The 15748-nt window shown below is 43.5% G+C and overlaps 1 long non-coding RNA gene across 1 annotated transcript; it reads left to right on the top strand.

Annotated features, from left to right (window-relative positions):
- The first annotated feature begins 222 nt into the window (after window positions 1–222).
- LOC139022664 (uncharacterized) lies at window positions 223–3303 on the top strand. The gene is made up of 3 exons (XR_011473733.1): window positions 223–327; window positions 2837–2862; window positions 3069–3303. It is a non-coding gene; the product is annotated as an uncharacterized lncRNA (long non-coding RNA).
- The last annotated feature ends 12445 nt before the right edge of the window (window positions 3304–15748 follow it).

The raw sequence follows: 15748 nt of genomic DNA on the forward strand, positions 1-15748 counted from the left end.
CACACGGTCTTAAATGTCAAACCTGACTGTCTGTTTCGCCTGAGAAACGGGAGGAGAGCAGGGTTATATGAGTGAGACAAGCCAGTCCGCTGTTCTGCTCCGTCCCATTCAATCTCAAGACTCCTCTCTCTCTATATAAAGAGATGTCTCCCGACCCGACCTAACCTGCTGCTGGCTGCCCAGTGCCCACACACAGACACGCGCGCACGCACACACACACACACACACACACACACGTAGTCGCGCGCGCGCAATAACATCACAAGTCCGTAGCCTACCTTCCGTGTGACAGCTGGAGGAGAGGATGGTGCTTGAGGGTCTGAAGAGGTAAGGAAGGTACCGGGAGAAGCATTTCATATTTTTTGTTGTTGTTGGCTGCGCATCACTATCAAGTCCACATCGTCTACACCCACTGCACTGACAGAGCGGAAAGAAACAGAGCGCTGGAGACAGAGCCCATAGTCTTCGGCATCACTTTTACTCGGTTTATATCAACGGGAATCCTTCCTTCGGGGCTATAGTAGCAGGAAGAGAAGAGAGGTCTCCACGCGCGATGCTGCTCTCGTAAAACATTGTTCTTCCCCTAGTCGCCAGCAGGACACGACAATATGTTATTTTGCTGGAGTCGGCTGCGAGGGAGGGAGGGTGTTGACGGAGGGAGGAGGACCGAAGCATCAGGGTTATTTCAGGGGAGGCTGGGGAGCACCTGCTCTGTCTGTCGATAGCCGCATGCTGCCTCTGTTGGTCGCTCGAGAATTGACTGTTATGCCTGTGAGTGTCTATTAGTATCCGCAGGAAAGTTTCGAAGCCCATTTTGAAGAGAGAATATAGCCTACGTGCGTCTGATAAATAAATGTAGACTATTTATCGTAACCATATCAGTTATCACTCCTTKTTGAGACGAGACGACATTTAATGATACTGATGATGATGGGTTTATAGAATAATTCGCCTGTGGTGGCTTTTCTTCAAGCATATTCTCCATGTAAAAGCCACGCTATGTGGGTCATTAGGGCACTTGYAGTGTCTGGGTCTGTGCTCTTGGGAATCCCTGGATAACTCTGGTGAAATCTCCAGTCTGTAGCCTAATGAACTGGTTCACAGAGCATCAGGACTGCCAAGGCCACATAACAGTCATTCAGTTCACTTAACTCATTCCAAACTCATTTCCCTTACAATTAAGACCTGGACTAATGGTTCCCAACCAGGGATACTAGGAGCCCTGGGGGTACTTGGCCRATCCACATYGGGTACTTGAGAAGACTCATGAGACCATAGGCCTACTGGTAAAATTCACATGAGGGGGTACTTCAGGGGTTCTTCGGACMGAGAAAAWTTCAGTTGGTGGTACAATAACCCAAAGCGATTGGGAACCACTGACCTAGACAACCAAGTGAGCGGAGTGCCTTACTAATTAGTGACCATAATTAATCAATCAAGTACAAGGGTGGAGTGGGATTAAGATGTCGGTAGCGCACAAAGGGTGATAGTGGGTTGCACAGGGAGAAGTGTTTGGAGAATGGGAGCGATTGGAGAAGATGGCAGAAAAGGAAATTAAGGAAGACAGTGGAGCATATTATGAATAAACATGGAGTGGGGGATTACACAGGCCTTCTGAAAGGTCTGGTGAAGGAGAAGATGATGGACGAGAAAAAGAAGAGAACGGTGGAAATGGTTATGAGGAAATATGGAATGACTTCACAGAACTTTTGGAAGAACTTGAGGAAATTGAGAGTGACGAGAGTGAGGATGAATTAGATGTGGTGGCAGGTGCAGTGATGACTGTTGAGAYGAAGTTGAGTGTCGAGGGAAGCAGTGTGGCGAGGAAGTTTGGCGTCAAGTGCAAAAATAGGGATACGTGTTCCAGTAGCTCTGAGATGTAATCTGACGAGAGTGTCGATGAAGTTCCTGCAGTAAGGACCGCTGAGGTCGGCCTCGGTTCGCGGATGTAAAGGAGGATTCTGGTCCAGTGGGAGTAAGATTTGTGGAGAGAATGGATCCTTGCATTTTTGCTGATCCATATGTGGTGGTAGGTTGGGTAGAGAAGAGGTTGGGGACTATTGAGTTGGTGAAAGTAACTAGGAGTGATGATTTATTGTGTTTCTTCAGCCAAAAGMGAGCGGGCACTCCGGATCACGCGATTAGGGACAATAAATGGGACTTGCTTTCCTCTCCTGAGCAGGGCACTGTTGAAAGGAGTGATAACGGAGGTGGCATTAAATGTTGAGGAAGATCAGTTAAGTGAAGATTCCCGGTGTCTGTGACGCTCGCCGTTTGGTGCGATGCAGATCCGGTGGAGAGAGTGGGGAAACAGAGAATACGTTGTCTGTCCTGTTGAGTTTTGATGTAGTCTTTGCCAGATAAAGTTAAGGTACACTCTAAAAATGGTGGGTTCAACAAGGGTTCTTCTAAGATCCTCAAAGTTCTTCAAAGAACCTTAAGGTTCTTGGCACTGAAAATTGCCCCCAAAAGGTTCTTCCAAGAACCCCATGGGAGGTGGGGTTCATCGAGGAATCTCCTTAGTTGGTGGGGGTTCTTGCAGGAACCTAACTGCCCAACTGAAACATTTGGATATGAATTTGAAAGGACAGCAGGTGCAGGCACTTAACTGAAAAATGTAAAGATCTCCTCAATTTAAGATCTACATTGATAGATGGTGTCATCAGAAAACTATCTTTTCATATTTGTGCAAATCTTTCTAAATCAGAAAATGGACACAATTCAATGGATATCAATCAACACAGATGTAAGAATATGTACTGCAGGCTATAAGAATATGTTGAAGGCTAGCTGTATTGGGTGGAGATGACTGAACTGCTCACTTTTGTGTCTGTAGGTATACAGACGAGGAGGCATACAAAGGTATGTCAATTGGTATTTGGTATATTATGCAGATCACATTTACCATCCTCCCTTACCTCTTCAATGAATATCCCATAGGCCTCTACATTATGGACAAGGTATACCGTTTTTTTCATTCACATTTACCACAGAAACCAAGGTATGAATTCTGTCGTGTGCATGTTTTGTTAATCATCTGTATAATTACWKTTTTTTTGGATTCACAGACTTCACCCTCCCTACACCTCTGATGAATATAACAGGAAACCTGTACGATCACCATGCACTGCAAAATCATTCTGGCTYTGGATAAGGAGAACATCAACACATTAACATCAACACACCAGAGGATATACCCATTGGATGTGGGTCTCTGCTGGGAGTTTACCTCATATTTGGATTTTTAAATTCTGCTTTACCACTAAAATCATAAGAAACACTGACAACTAAAATATTGTGCTATTGTTGTTATGTGTATTATTATTAACAATAATAATAATAATAGGGGGGGGGTGGTAGTTAAAAAATGTACTTCGAGGATCCATTAAAAAAGGCATTCTTTGAAGAACCCTTTTTTTTTAAATGACTAAATGTTGTTGTGATCCTGTTGTGGACGCAATTTAGTTTATTTCGTTCAAACAATCCTGTTTTTAAGCTCAAAAGACTGCACTCAGGAGAATTTAATAATAAGAGAGATGGACCGGCTCTCTCGTGGGACTCCTCTGAAAACACAGCATATGGCCAGCTACTGATGATGTTATACAAGCAGGCTGTCTACTGGAGGCATTAGAGTGGCAGGGGTGCATCTCTCCTGAGTCATTAAAGGTGTGTGGTGTGTGGCAGCCACTCAGATGTGTCCTTTATTGGAGTGCAGTATTGAATAATGACATCCTACAAACAATGACCATGCAACGAGCAACTTTTTATTCTCTGAAAGGCTTCTATATCATTGTTTGAAACATTACGCCATAGGAAACTGCATCCATTTATAACTGTGGTACACCCAGTGTACATAACGCAAAGAATCTTGTCGGTCACAGAAAATMATCGAATCCAACGAAGCATATGATAAGGTGATTAACTCTCTCCTCAGAGAGGAATAGTCATCACCATCATTAGCAGCTTGACACCACCACACACACCCTGGTGGGGATCCATCTACTAGGCTCTCAGGACTGGGTTTCCCCTACTGATTAACAGGCAGATCCAGTTCCCATCATTACTAATATAACAGTTTTTTTTTCTATTCTCCAGGGTGTGGAGAATCTGTCTGTTGCTCATGTACAGTACCAGTCAAAAGTTTGGACACACCTACTCATTCAAGGGTTTTTCTTTATTAAAAACAAACTATGAAATAACACATATGGAATCATGTAGTAACCAAAAAAGTGTTAAACAAATCAAAATATATTTTAGATTCTTCAAAGTAGCCACCCTTTGCCTTGACAGCTTTGCACARGCTTGGCATTCTCTCAACCAGCTTCACCTGGAATGCTTTTCCAACAGTTTTGAAGGAGTTCCTACAAATGCTGAGCACTTGGCTGTTTTTCCTTCACTCTGCGGTCCAACTCATCCCAAACCATCTCAATTGGGTTGAGGTCGGGTGATTGTGGAGGTCAGGTCATCTGATGCAGCACTCTATCACTCTCCTTCTTGGTCATATAGCCCTTACACAGCCTGGAGGTGTGTTGGGTCATTGTCCTGTTGAAAAACAAATGATAGTTCCACTAAGTGCAAACCAGATGGGATGATGTATCYCTGCAAAATGCTGTGGTAGCCATGGTGGTTAAGTGTGCCTTGAATTCTAAATAAATAATTTACAGTGTCACCAGCAAAGCACCCCCACACCTCCTCCTCCATGCTTCACGGTGGGAACTACARATGTGGAGATCAWCCGTTCACCTACTCTGTGTTTCACGAAGACACAGAGGTTGGAACGAAAAATCTCAAATTTGGACTCATCAGACGAAAGGACAGATTTCCAATGGTCTAATGTCCATTGCTCATGTTTCTTGACCTTCTTCTTCATTTTGGTGTCCTTTAGTAGTGGTTTCTTTGTAGCAATTCGACCATGAAGGCCTGATTCACGCAGTCTCCTCTGAACAGCTGATGTTGAAATGTGTCTGTAACTTGAACTCTGTGAAGCATTTATTTGTGCTGCAATTTCTAAGGCTGGTAACTCTAATGAACCTATCCTCTGCAGCAGAGGTAACTCTGGGTCTTCCTTTCCTGTGGCGGTCCTCATGAGAGCCAGTTTCATCATAGCGCTTGATGATTTTTGCGACTGCACTTGAAGAAACTTTCAAAGTTCTTGAACTGGTCCGTATTGACTGACCTTCATGTCTTAAAGTAATGATGGACTGTCATTTCTCTGGTTATTTGAGCTGTTCTTGCCATAATATGGACTTGGTATTTTACCAAATAGGACTATCTTCTGTATACCACCCCTACCTTGTCACAACACAACTGATTGGCTCAAATGCATTAAGAKGGAAAGAAATTCCACAACTTCACTTTTAACAAGGCACACCTGTTAATTGAAATACTATTCCAGGTGACTGACTACCTCATGAAGCTGGTTGAGAGAATGCCAAGAGTGTGCAAAGCTGTCATCAAGGCAAAGGGTGGCTACTTATTTAAAATATATTTTAATTTGTTTAACACTTTTTAGCTTACTACATGATTCCATATGTGTTATTTCATAGTTTTGATGTCTTCACTATTATTCTACAAAGTAAAAAATAGTAAAAATAAAGAAAAACCTTGGAATGAGGTGTTCTAAAACGTTTGACTGCTACTGTATACCATTATCATCCGCTCCCGCTCTCTGCCTCTGTCAACARACTAAAAAATGGAGAAGCTSTTATTTACAGTGCATGCAGTCGATAGTTGGGGCAGCAGTTAGGATGTTTGTTTCTTTATGCTGGGTGAGTAGTGGTTAATTAACGGATACTTTTACATGTTTCATAAAAGGATGGTGAGGAAGTTGCACAATGAGTTGTCCTTTCCTCTTCAGGTGTGCAACATTTTTTTTAAATCATTGATAATATGAAAATTAATTTTACACTGTTACTATTTCTTTGTTAATTTGTACATTCTCATATTAGCTCTCTATGGAGAAGAAAAAGCTGACACTGAGCAGAATTAACCGCAATGGTCTTAAGCTCTGAGGAAACCAAAGATAAGACAGGTTTGGCCAAAATTGCGATCTGTCTATTTAGACTATATTTATGTTTCATCTGCAATATATACTATACCCACTAGAGGGAGCCAAGAAACTCATACAGAGACTAGTCTAGCACCAGGATGGGCAACTTTGATAGGGGTGGGGGCCACAAAAAATCTGAACTCGTCATGATGAGCCGCAGTGGCTTGCGGGTCTGCATACCCACATCCATACCCGCACATGCCTTTTGGGGGTCCTAAGAAAATGTTTGTTGCCCCTCTTGCGAGAAAAACAGATTCACCTTTCATTCAGGAATCATGGTAGCATCCACATTAATGCAGTGGTGGAAAAAGGACCCAATTGTCATATTTGAGTAAAAGTAAAGATACATTAAAAGAAAATGACTGAAGTAAAAGTGAAAGTCACCCAGTAAAATACTACTTGAGTAAAATACTAAAAGTATTTGGTTTTAAATATGTATCAAAAGTAAATGTAAATCGCTAAAATATACTTATATATCAACATTGTAAGTAAAAGTACGAATCATTTAAAATGTATTATATTAAGCAACCCAGACAGCACGATTTTCTTGTTTATTAAATTTACTTACGGAGAGCCAGGGGCACACTTCAACAGTCAGACATCATTTACAAACGAAGCATTTGTGTTTAGTGAGTCTGCCAGATCAGAGGCAGTAGGGATGACCAGGGATGTTCTCTTGATAAGTGCGCGAATTAGACAATTTTCCTGTCCTGCTAAGCATTCAAAATGTAATGAGTACTTTTGGGCGTCAGGGAAAATGTAAGGAGTAAAAAGTACATTAATTTCTTTAGGAATTTAGTGGAGTAAAAGTWAAAGTTTTCAAAAATATAAATAGTAAAGTAGTAAAAGTTGTCAAAAATATAAATAGTAAAGTATATTCACCCCAAAAAACGACTTAAGTAGTACTTTGAAGTATGTTTAATTAATTACTTTACACCACTGCACCACTACACCACCACTAAAGGGTTTAGAGACATTCTACTCTTATTTGCAATAAAAGTGACTCCAAAATGACATATTATTTACCATTCATTTTTCTTGGGCACAAAATACACAACCAAAATCCACAACCAAAACAAATTGCAAATGCATCCAACACATTTGTAGAGTCACAAGCTTGATGTATTCATTGCATGCTAGGAATATGGGACTAAACTCAAAAAAGTATTACTTGTTAAACAACATCTCTTTCTCTGAGCAATTGTATTAGTATGAAATAATATAATTTCCCACACAAAATAGCTCAGTATTTTAATTATTTATTTGATACAGTCATTATTGCTCATCCTTATCAAGGGTGTCAATCATTTCAGACCCCACTGTATATCTGTCTCTGCAAGAGTAGGGAGCATCCAAGTTTAAGAACTGAGCCCCATGGGCTGACTTCAGAAATACAACCCTTGGAATTCAGTTCTCAAAGTCAAGAACTCAGGGTGTGTTCAATGCGCTGTTTTACAGATGGATGCACAGCTCATCCTGCCTGTGATAAAAGCAAACATAACCTTTTACTSCAGCGGGCTAAATCAGGGATGTTTCTTGGTAGTCTTACACAAATCTATACAATGAAATAAAAGTATACACCTCACACACGTGGTTACGGTCTTAAAAAAGGAATAAAGTCGGAATAAAGTGACAGAGAGATTGCTTCATCTGTGGATCTGTTGGGGCGGTATGTGAATTAGAGTGGGTCCAGGTTGTCTGGGATGATGGTGTTGATGTGAGCCATGACCAGCRTTTCGAGGCATTTCATGGCTACAGATGTGAGCGCTATGGGGCGAGAACTCAAAAGGTTTTAAATGAAAAAGGAAACCTTAGTTGTAGCAGGGCAGTGCACAGACCACTCACCAGAATATTTAAGAAAGCTAGTTACAGTGCCTCCTAAAGACATGATCYACATCGMGAAAAGAGGGTAGGCTGATCATTGATGTTGATGATTGATGTACTGTAAKTCTGCTAGGTAGGTAGCAAATTATTTAAAAAATTCTGATTGTGATTCATCGTCAATGCTCTTAAGTAGTAACTTCATAGTATAATATTTATAATCTTCAAACTCATAATATATGGCTGGCTGGCTAGTGACTTGTGTGGARAATCTACACTGAACAAAAATATAAACGTTACATGTAAAGTGTTGGTCCCATGTTTGATGAGCTGAAATAAAGCTTATTTGTCAAATGTTGTGCACAAATTTGTTTACATCCCTGTTAGTGAGAATTTCTCCTCTGCCAAGATAATCCATCCACCAATGTGGCATATCAAGAAGCTGATTAAACAGCATGATCATTACCCAGGTGCACCTTGTGCTGGGGACAATAAAAGGCCTCTCTAAAATGTACAGTTTTATCACACAAGACAATGCCACAGATGTCTCAAGTTTTGAGGAAGCATGCAATTGGCACGCTGACTGCAGGAATGTCCACCAGAGCTGTTGCCAGATAATTTAATGTTGATTTCTCTACCATAAGCCACCTCCAACATTGTTTTAGAGAATTTGGCAGTACGTCCAACCGGCCTCACAACCACAGACTATGTGTAACTTCGCCACCCCAGGACCTCCACATCTGTGAGACCAGCCACCCAGACAGCTGATGAAACTGGGTTTGCACAACAGAAGAATTTCTGTGTCTTTGTGCCTCTCTCTGCAGCGCATAGGCTATCAGCCAACCAGACCGAATGTTGATTATGATGTAAATCAAGTGTTATCAAGTTTTAATCAAATGTTATGCTGCTGTGGCAGGACTYTTGATATTTAAACTAGGTAGCTTGCTACACACACACACACTCGACCGGTGACCGCATCTCAAGGAATGCATCTTTGGATACCGGACGTGAGCAAWCTCTATACAMGCATAGCCACGGGAAGATGTTTTGGGGGGGGGGGCTGGTTACAATTACAGGCGTATAATTGTGTATTGAATAAGAAATGTTTTGGGCCCCCAAGTGGTGCAGCTGTGCCACTAGAGATTCTGGGTTTGAGTCCGGGCTCTGTCGCAGCCGGCCGCGACTGGGAGACCCATGGGGCGGTGCACAACTGGCCCAGTGTCGTCCCGGGTTAGGGGAGGGTTTGGCCAGCAGGGATGTCCCTGTCCCATCGCGCATTAGCGACTCCTGTGGCGGGCCGGGCGCAGTGCACGCTGACACGGACGCCAGGTGTACAGTGTTTCCTCCCACACATTGGTGCGGCTGGCTTCCGGGTTAAGTGGGAATTGTGTCAAGAAGCAGTGCGGCATGGTTGGGTTGTGTTATGGAGGACACACGGCTCTCGACCTTRGCCTCTCCCGAGTCCGTATGGGAGTTGCAGCGATGAGACAAGACTGTAACTACCAAATGGATACCACGAAATTGGGAAGAAAAAGGGGTTAAATAACTAAATAAATAAAATAATATGAAATGTTTAGGCTACAAATGTAATACAATGCAGTTATTTTATAGATTAGGCTATAGCCTTCATTTTAGCAATGCTTTTTGATCATTCAACAACATGATCAGATATGGGTCTCTTTCAGGTTTCTTAATGACGCTTAATATGCTCAGTTTATTAGATACACCACCTCATTAACGAAAATGGTTTSCTCCTACAGACAATGAGTCACGTGGCCGTGGCTTGCTATATAAAGAGGCATTCAGTTACTGTTCGATTGAACGTTACAATGGGCAAAACCAGTGACCTATGCAACTTTGAGCATGGTATGATCGTCGGTGCCAAGCTCGCTGGTGCCAGGCACACCGGTCCCAGTATCTCAGAAACGGCCAGCCTCCTGGGCTTTTCACGCACGACAGTGTCTAGGGTTTACAGAGAACGGTGTGACAAACACAAAACATCCAGTCAGCAGCAGTCCTGTGGGTGAAAACAGTTTGTTGATGAGAGAGGTCGAAGGAGATTAAGCAAGAATCGTGCAAGCCAACAGGCGGGCCACAAACAGGCAAGTAACGGCGCAGTACAACATTGGTGTGCAGAACGGCATCTCGGAACGCACAACTCGTCGGTCCTAGTCACAGACGGGCTATTGCAGCCACACCGGGTCCCACTCCCATCAGCTAAAAACAAGAAGCAGCTTCAGTGGGCACGCGATCACCAACACTGGACAATTGAGGAGTGGAAAAACATTGCCTGGTCCGACGAATCCCGGTTCCTGTTGCATCATGCTGATGGCGGAGTCAGGATTTGGAGTAAGCAGCATGAGTCCATGGCCTGGTGTCAACGGTACAGGCTGGTGGCGGTGGTGTAATGGTGTGGGGAATGTTTTCCTGGCACACATTAGGTCCTTTGATACCAATTGAGCAACGTTTGAACTACACACCTTGTAGAATCCATGCCCTGAAGAATTCAAGCTGTTATGGAAGCAAAAGGGGGTCCCGACCCGGTACTAGATGGGTGTACCTAATAAACTGGTCACTGAGTGTATGTGATTATCTTTATTACATTATTGTAGTCTATGCATATTATAAGGTATCATGTATTGTACTTCAACATTTTAGGGAAATGGGTCCTAATGTTAGAATAGTCTAAACTATTAAATGCTGTATAGTCACCTCTTAATGCATTCTGCACAAATTAATCTGTTGATTTAAATAGAGGCCCACAGAACAAAATAACCATACATTTGAATCATTACAGTTACAAAGGTGCCAACTTAAACCATTCTCATGTATGTCTATAGCCCAGGGCTTTCTCATTAGTTAGTCGCTTTCCTTTTGTACTTACCATGGGTTTTTCTTTCGTTTTTCTTTCTCTGGCTTCATCATCATTAGTACGAATCGTTTTTTGTTCCAGTGCTGTCAGCATCACGACCGTGCCACTGCTGAATCATCCRGCGGTGCTGTTTGGATAAAGAGGAGCACTAGGAGAACATTAGCCGCCTAAATCTCACAGCTTTCATGATGGGCCTCAAATATGGTATAAAAGGGAAGCATAGCTGCTCATTTGCATAGGCGTATATTCCATTTAACAGGCAGTGTACACATATAMTCACGGAAACTCCCCTTTTTTGCATCCCATTGCACATAGAGAGATTGCAAAACTCTGTGACAATGCATCATGAAGCATGCATGGGCATATCCAAATAGAACACAYCGTGTTGGTTAACTGTAAGCAATCTCAACCATTTCTAACATCGGACAAATAGCAATGTTTCTTTTTTAATTTGTATGTTTATGCAGACATACAGGACCGTGGGTTTCAACCAATGACGCATTGGCATTGGTTACAACCGATATCTGTTTAGGAAAACCCCAAACCAGAGCAGATACAGCGTTTCCGCTCTGTAAACTCCGTGGGTTGCGAGGGGGAAATCCTAAACCCTGGTAGGCATACCAACCACCATAAACCATCATCTATTTAGATCTCGTCTTCACGGACGTTGTTGTTCATTGGAATTTATCATTTTTAAATCAAGGTTAGTCTTGATCAACATATTTCCAACCAGATATATACATTTAGCACAACAACAGCAATGATTGCTTTATTGTGTAAAACGTATAGTATTGATCAACATATTTCCAAACAAATTAATTAATTTAGCACGACAACAATAATTATTGGTTTTGTGTGTGTATGCACGTGGAGGTGTGGGTGTGTATCTGTCAGTGGTGTAAAGTACTTAAGTAAAAATACTTTAAAGTACTACTTAAGTSGTTTTTTGGGGTATCTGTACTTTACACMCACGTGTGTGCATGTGGCTGCATGTCAGTGTGTGTGCATCCCTTTCATATTTATCCGCGTTTTTCTTTATATCTGACAGGTATTGCCGGTATCAAAGCCAAAACTTTAATTTCCGCCAAACGACCTAGTAATAATTTCGGTAAAGTTCTTCCAACTTTTTGGCCCTGACGGAGACATGGATCACCCCCAGAGAACACTGCTACTCCAGCTGCTCATTCTCCATCTCTGACTAGGTTTTCTCTCGTAGTCCGAGAGCATCTGGTCGTCGCGGTGGTGGCACGGGTCTACTCATTTCTACTAAGTGGAGATTTTCTCTTTTCTCCCTCTCTCACCTGTCCATCTCTTCATTTGAATTCCATGCTGTCACTGTCACTTGTCCACTCAAGCTTAAAATGGTCATCTATCACCAACCAGGTGCCCTTGGAGAGTTGCTCAATGAGCTTGACACATTGATAAGCTAATTTTCTAACGATGGCTCGCCGCTCTTCATACTTGGCAACTTCAACCTCATGACGTCTGCCTTCGATTCATTTCTTTCCAACTTTCTTTCCCCTCACCCTTTCCCAAACCCCTCCAACTCACAAGGCAGGCAATACGCTTGACCTCATCTTTACTAGAGGCTGCTCYCCTACTAATCTCACTGCAACCCCCTCCAGGTCTTTGATCACTACTTTGTTTCCTTTTCTCTCTCCCTTTCCTCCAACCCTAACCACTCAGCCCCTACCCAGATGGTCATGCGAGGTTGCAATGTTTTCTCTCTCACTCCAACTACTCTCTCTTCTATTCTATCCTTCTCCCTCCCGTCTTCTGATTCTGCCTCATCGACCCTACTCTCCTCCCTTTCCGCATCCTATGATTACAGACAGGGCTGCGGGCAGCTGAGCAAAAATGGGGGGAAAATGTCACTTCCAGAGGACCTATTATCCTTTCACTCTCTCCGCTCTACCTTCTCTTCCTCTGTATCCGCTGCTAAAGCTTCTGCCTCTAACCCTAGGAAACWATTTTCCACCATCTCCTCCCTCCTTAATCCCTCCCTCTCTGCAGACGACTTTGTCAACCACTTTGAAAAAAAGGTTGACYACATCCGCTACTCATTCACTCAGCCTATTGAGRCCACTGGTCTCACTCACACAGCACTACCCTACGCCTTGACCTCTTTTRCCCCTKTCTCTCCAGATGACATCCTGCGAATAGAGAGGTCTGGCCGCCTGACAACCTGACCACTGGCTGCGTCCCCTCTGACTTAAAAARGGACCMAGTTGCTCTCCTCCTTAAGAAACKAACACTTGACTCATCTGACGTCAAAAACTATATACCTGTATCCCTTTTCTTTCTAAAACACTTGAGCGTGCTGCCTCTMATCAACTTTCTCATTATCTCTCCCAGAACAATCTTCTTGATCCCTAACCAGTCAGGCTTCACGACGGGTCACTCAACCAAGACTGCTCTTCTATGTCACGGAGGCTCTCCGCACTGCCAAAGCTGACTCTCTCTCCTCTGTTCTCATCCTCCTAGATCTATCCGCTGCCTCTCAGGGCTGGGTGTCTCAGGCTCTGCACACTCTTGGATGGCATCCTACCTGGCAGGCCGCTCCTACCAGGTGACGTGGAGAGGATCTGTGMCTGCACCACGTACTCTCACTGGTGTCCCCCAGGGTTCGGTTCTAGGCCCTCTCCTCTTCTCTCTATACACCAAGTCACTCAGCTCCATCATATCCTCACATGGGCTGTCCTATCATTGCTATGCGGATGACACTCAACTACTTTTCTCCCCCCCCTTTCCTCCTGACACCCAGGTGGCAACATGCATCTCTGCATGCCTGGCAGATATCTCAACTTGGATGTTGGCCCACTACCTTAAGCTCAACAAGACGGACCTGCTCTTCCTCCTTTGCCCGCTCAAAGACCTCTCCATCATGGTTGACAACTCCACAGTGTCACCCTCCCTGAGTACAAAGAAGCTTGGCGTGACCCTGGACAACTCCCTGTCGTTCTCTGCAAACATCAAAGCAGTGACCAACTCCTGCAGGTTCATGCTCTACAACATCCATAGAGTATGACCCTACCTCACACAGGAAGCGGCACAGGTCCTAATCAAGGCACTTGTCCTCTTCTGTCTGGACTACTGCAACTCACTGTTGGCTGGGCTTGCCGCTTGTGCCATCAAACCCCTGCAATGAATCCAGAAAGCTGCAGCCAGCCTGGTTTTCAACCTTCCCAAGTTCTTTCATGTCACCCCGATCCTCCGCACACTGGCTTCCAGTCGAAGCMCACATCCACTACAAGACCATGGTGCTTACCTACGGAACAGCAAGAGGAACTGACCCTCCCTACCTRCAGGCTATGCTCAAACCCTACACCCAACCCTACACCTCGGATTTGGTCCAGACCAAAAAGCAATGTCCTTGGATGTAGAAATCAAGGCCGGTCTGTCTGTGTGGGACATTGAAATCAAGGCCGGTCCGGACTGCACCAACAAAAAAGATGTCCAAAAGACCTTGCCGTCAATAAGTGTTTAGTGGGCAACAACATATGGTGCAAAATGTCCTTGCACAGTACCTGTGAATATCCCTCCCTGAAACCATTGAGATTGAGTCCTATTGACCTTGAGATATCAAGACGTGTGTGACGGGGAGAATCATGCATGTCTTGCGATGTGAGGTACTACATAAGATCACACAGCTGCCATCTCCTCCCACACAGACAGACAACGTGATCAGAGAGCATGCTACTCTGCCAAGGACCCACTTTTACCTCACAGGCGTATTTCAAACAGGAGAGGCACACACCCTCTTTACCCCAAATGGCTGATTGGTAGTTCTTGTATCTTTGGCACCCTACATTTCATAGGAAAATAACATTGAAATGTCTAGCTATTGAACTGATTGTTTTTTAAAGGTATGCCTAAWATCTGCAATATTTACATTTGTTCAATGGTCATTTTTTTAAATTAAAGATGTAACTTATATGCAGTGGAAGTGAAAGAACTAAGAAGCCTTTTGTGTAGTTGTACGTGTTTTACTGTAAACCTGTTTGAACAAGCAAACCTTTATCATTTAATAAACCTTGATACAAATAACCAAGCAAATAAACAAACATACCTTCTCCCCCCCCAAAATATTGACCACACCCCCAAACACTTCTTCAAAACAGCATGGTCACAAAATGGTTGCTCTCACACAAAAAACTAGTAAAGCAACGACCCCGCACAGCCTATAAACACAGAACCTCCCCTGAAAGCTTTCGCCTGTTTTGGGATTTATACATTCTACAGGTTCACCACTATTTACACAGGAAACACTGCCCAAAACTAAGGTTACTAGCAATAATTGATATATACACTAGATGACTGTTAAGGGGTGCTGTATTGAAGCCAATGCATCCCCATCTTGGCACTCCCCACGTTGTAAAAATATTTTGGAAGCTATAGAAATGAATTCATTAATGTCTTCATTAATACATTCGTTTTGCTACATTTATTCTATTACAGTCATCTTAATGCATACTGTAGCGACCCGCACAGACAGCTGTGTGTTATGTGTTAGGCTAGGAGGTGGTTGTGTGCTACCTGTCTCTTATACACATCTAGATGTGTATAAGAGACAGGCTGTGTGTTATGTGTTAGGCTAGGAGGTGGTTGTGTTGTACTGACCAGTGCCCAGTGTTCGCGGGGTCCGACATGTCAATCAACCTGCTATCTGCCAATCACGGGAATGCCTGGAATGTTCTGATGCCGGGCATCCTGGCGGTTGGCGGAGTGGCGTGGAGGGGGTTGGGCAGGGGGATGGCGCATGGGAGGTTAAGACCCGGTTTGGCCTTTGTTCTCTCTCTCTTACGTCTGGGCTTCACAAGAGAAGGTCACGATTGGCTTGTGGGTTATCTGTCATTTATTTGGCGTGGGCTACGGCCAAACAGTAGCCTGTGTAAAGTTGGTTTAATAAACCGTCGATTCGCAAACTCAATCCTATGTCTGGACAATTGTTCATTTATGATCTAGTCAGGTCATTACAATACTTTGAATTATATTATGTGAGCTAA

The sequence above is a fragment of the Salvelinus sp. IW2-2015 genome, linkage group LG20 (genome assembly GCF_002910315.2).
Source record: "Salvelinus sp. IW2-2015 linkage group LG20, ASM291031v2, whole genome shotgun sequence".
Lineage (NCBI taxonomy): Eukaryota > Metazoa > Chordata > Actinopteri > Salmoniformes > Salmonidae > Salvelinus > Salvelinus sp. IW2-2015.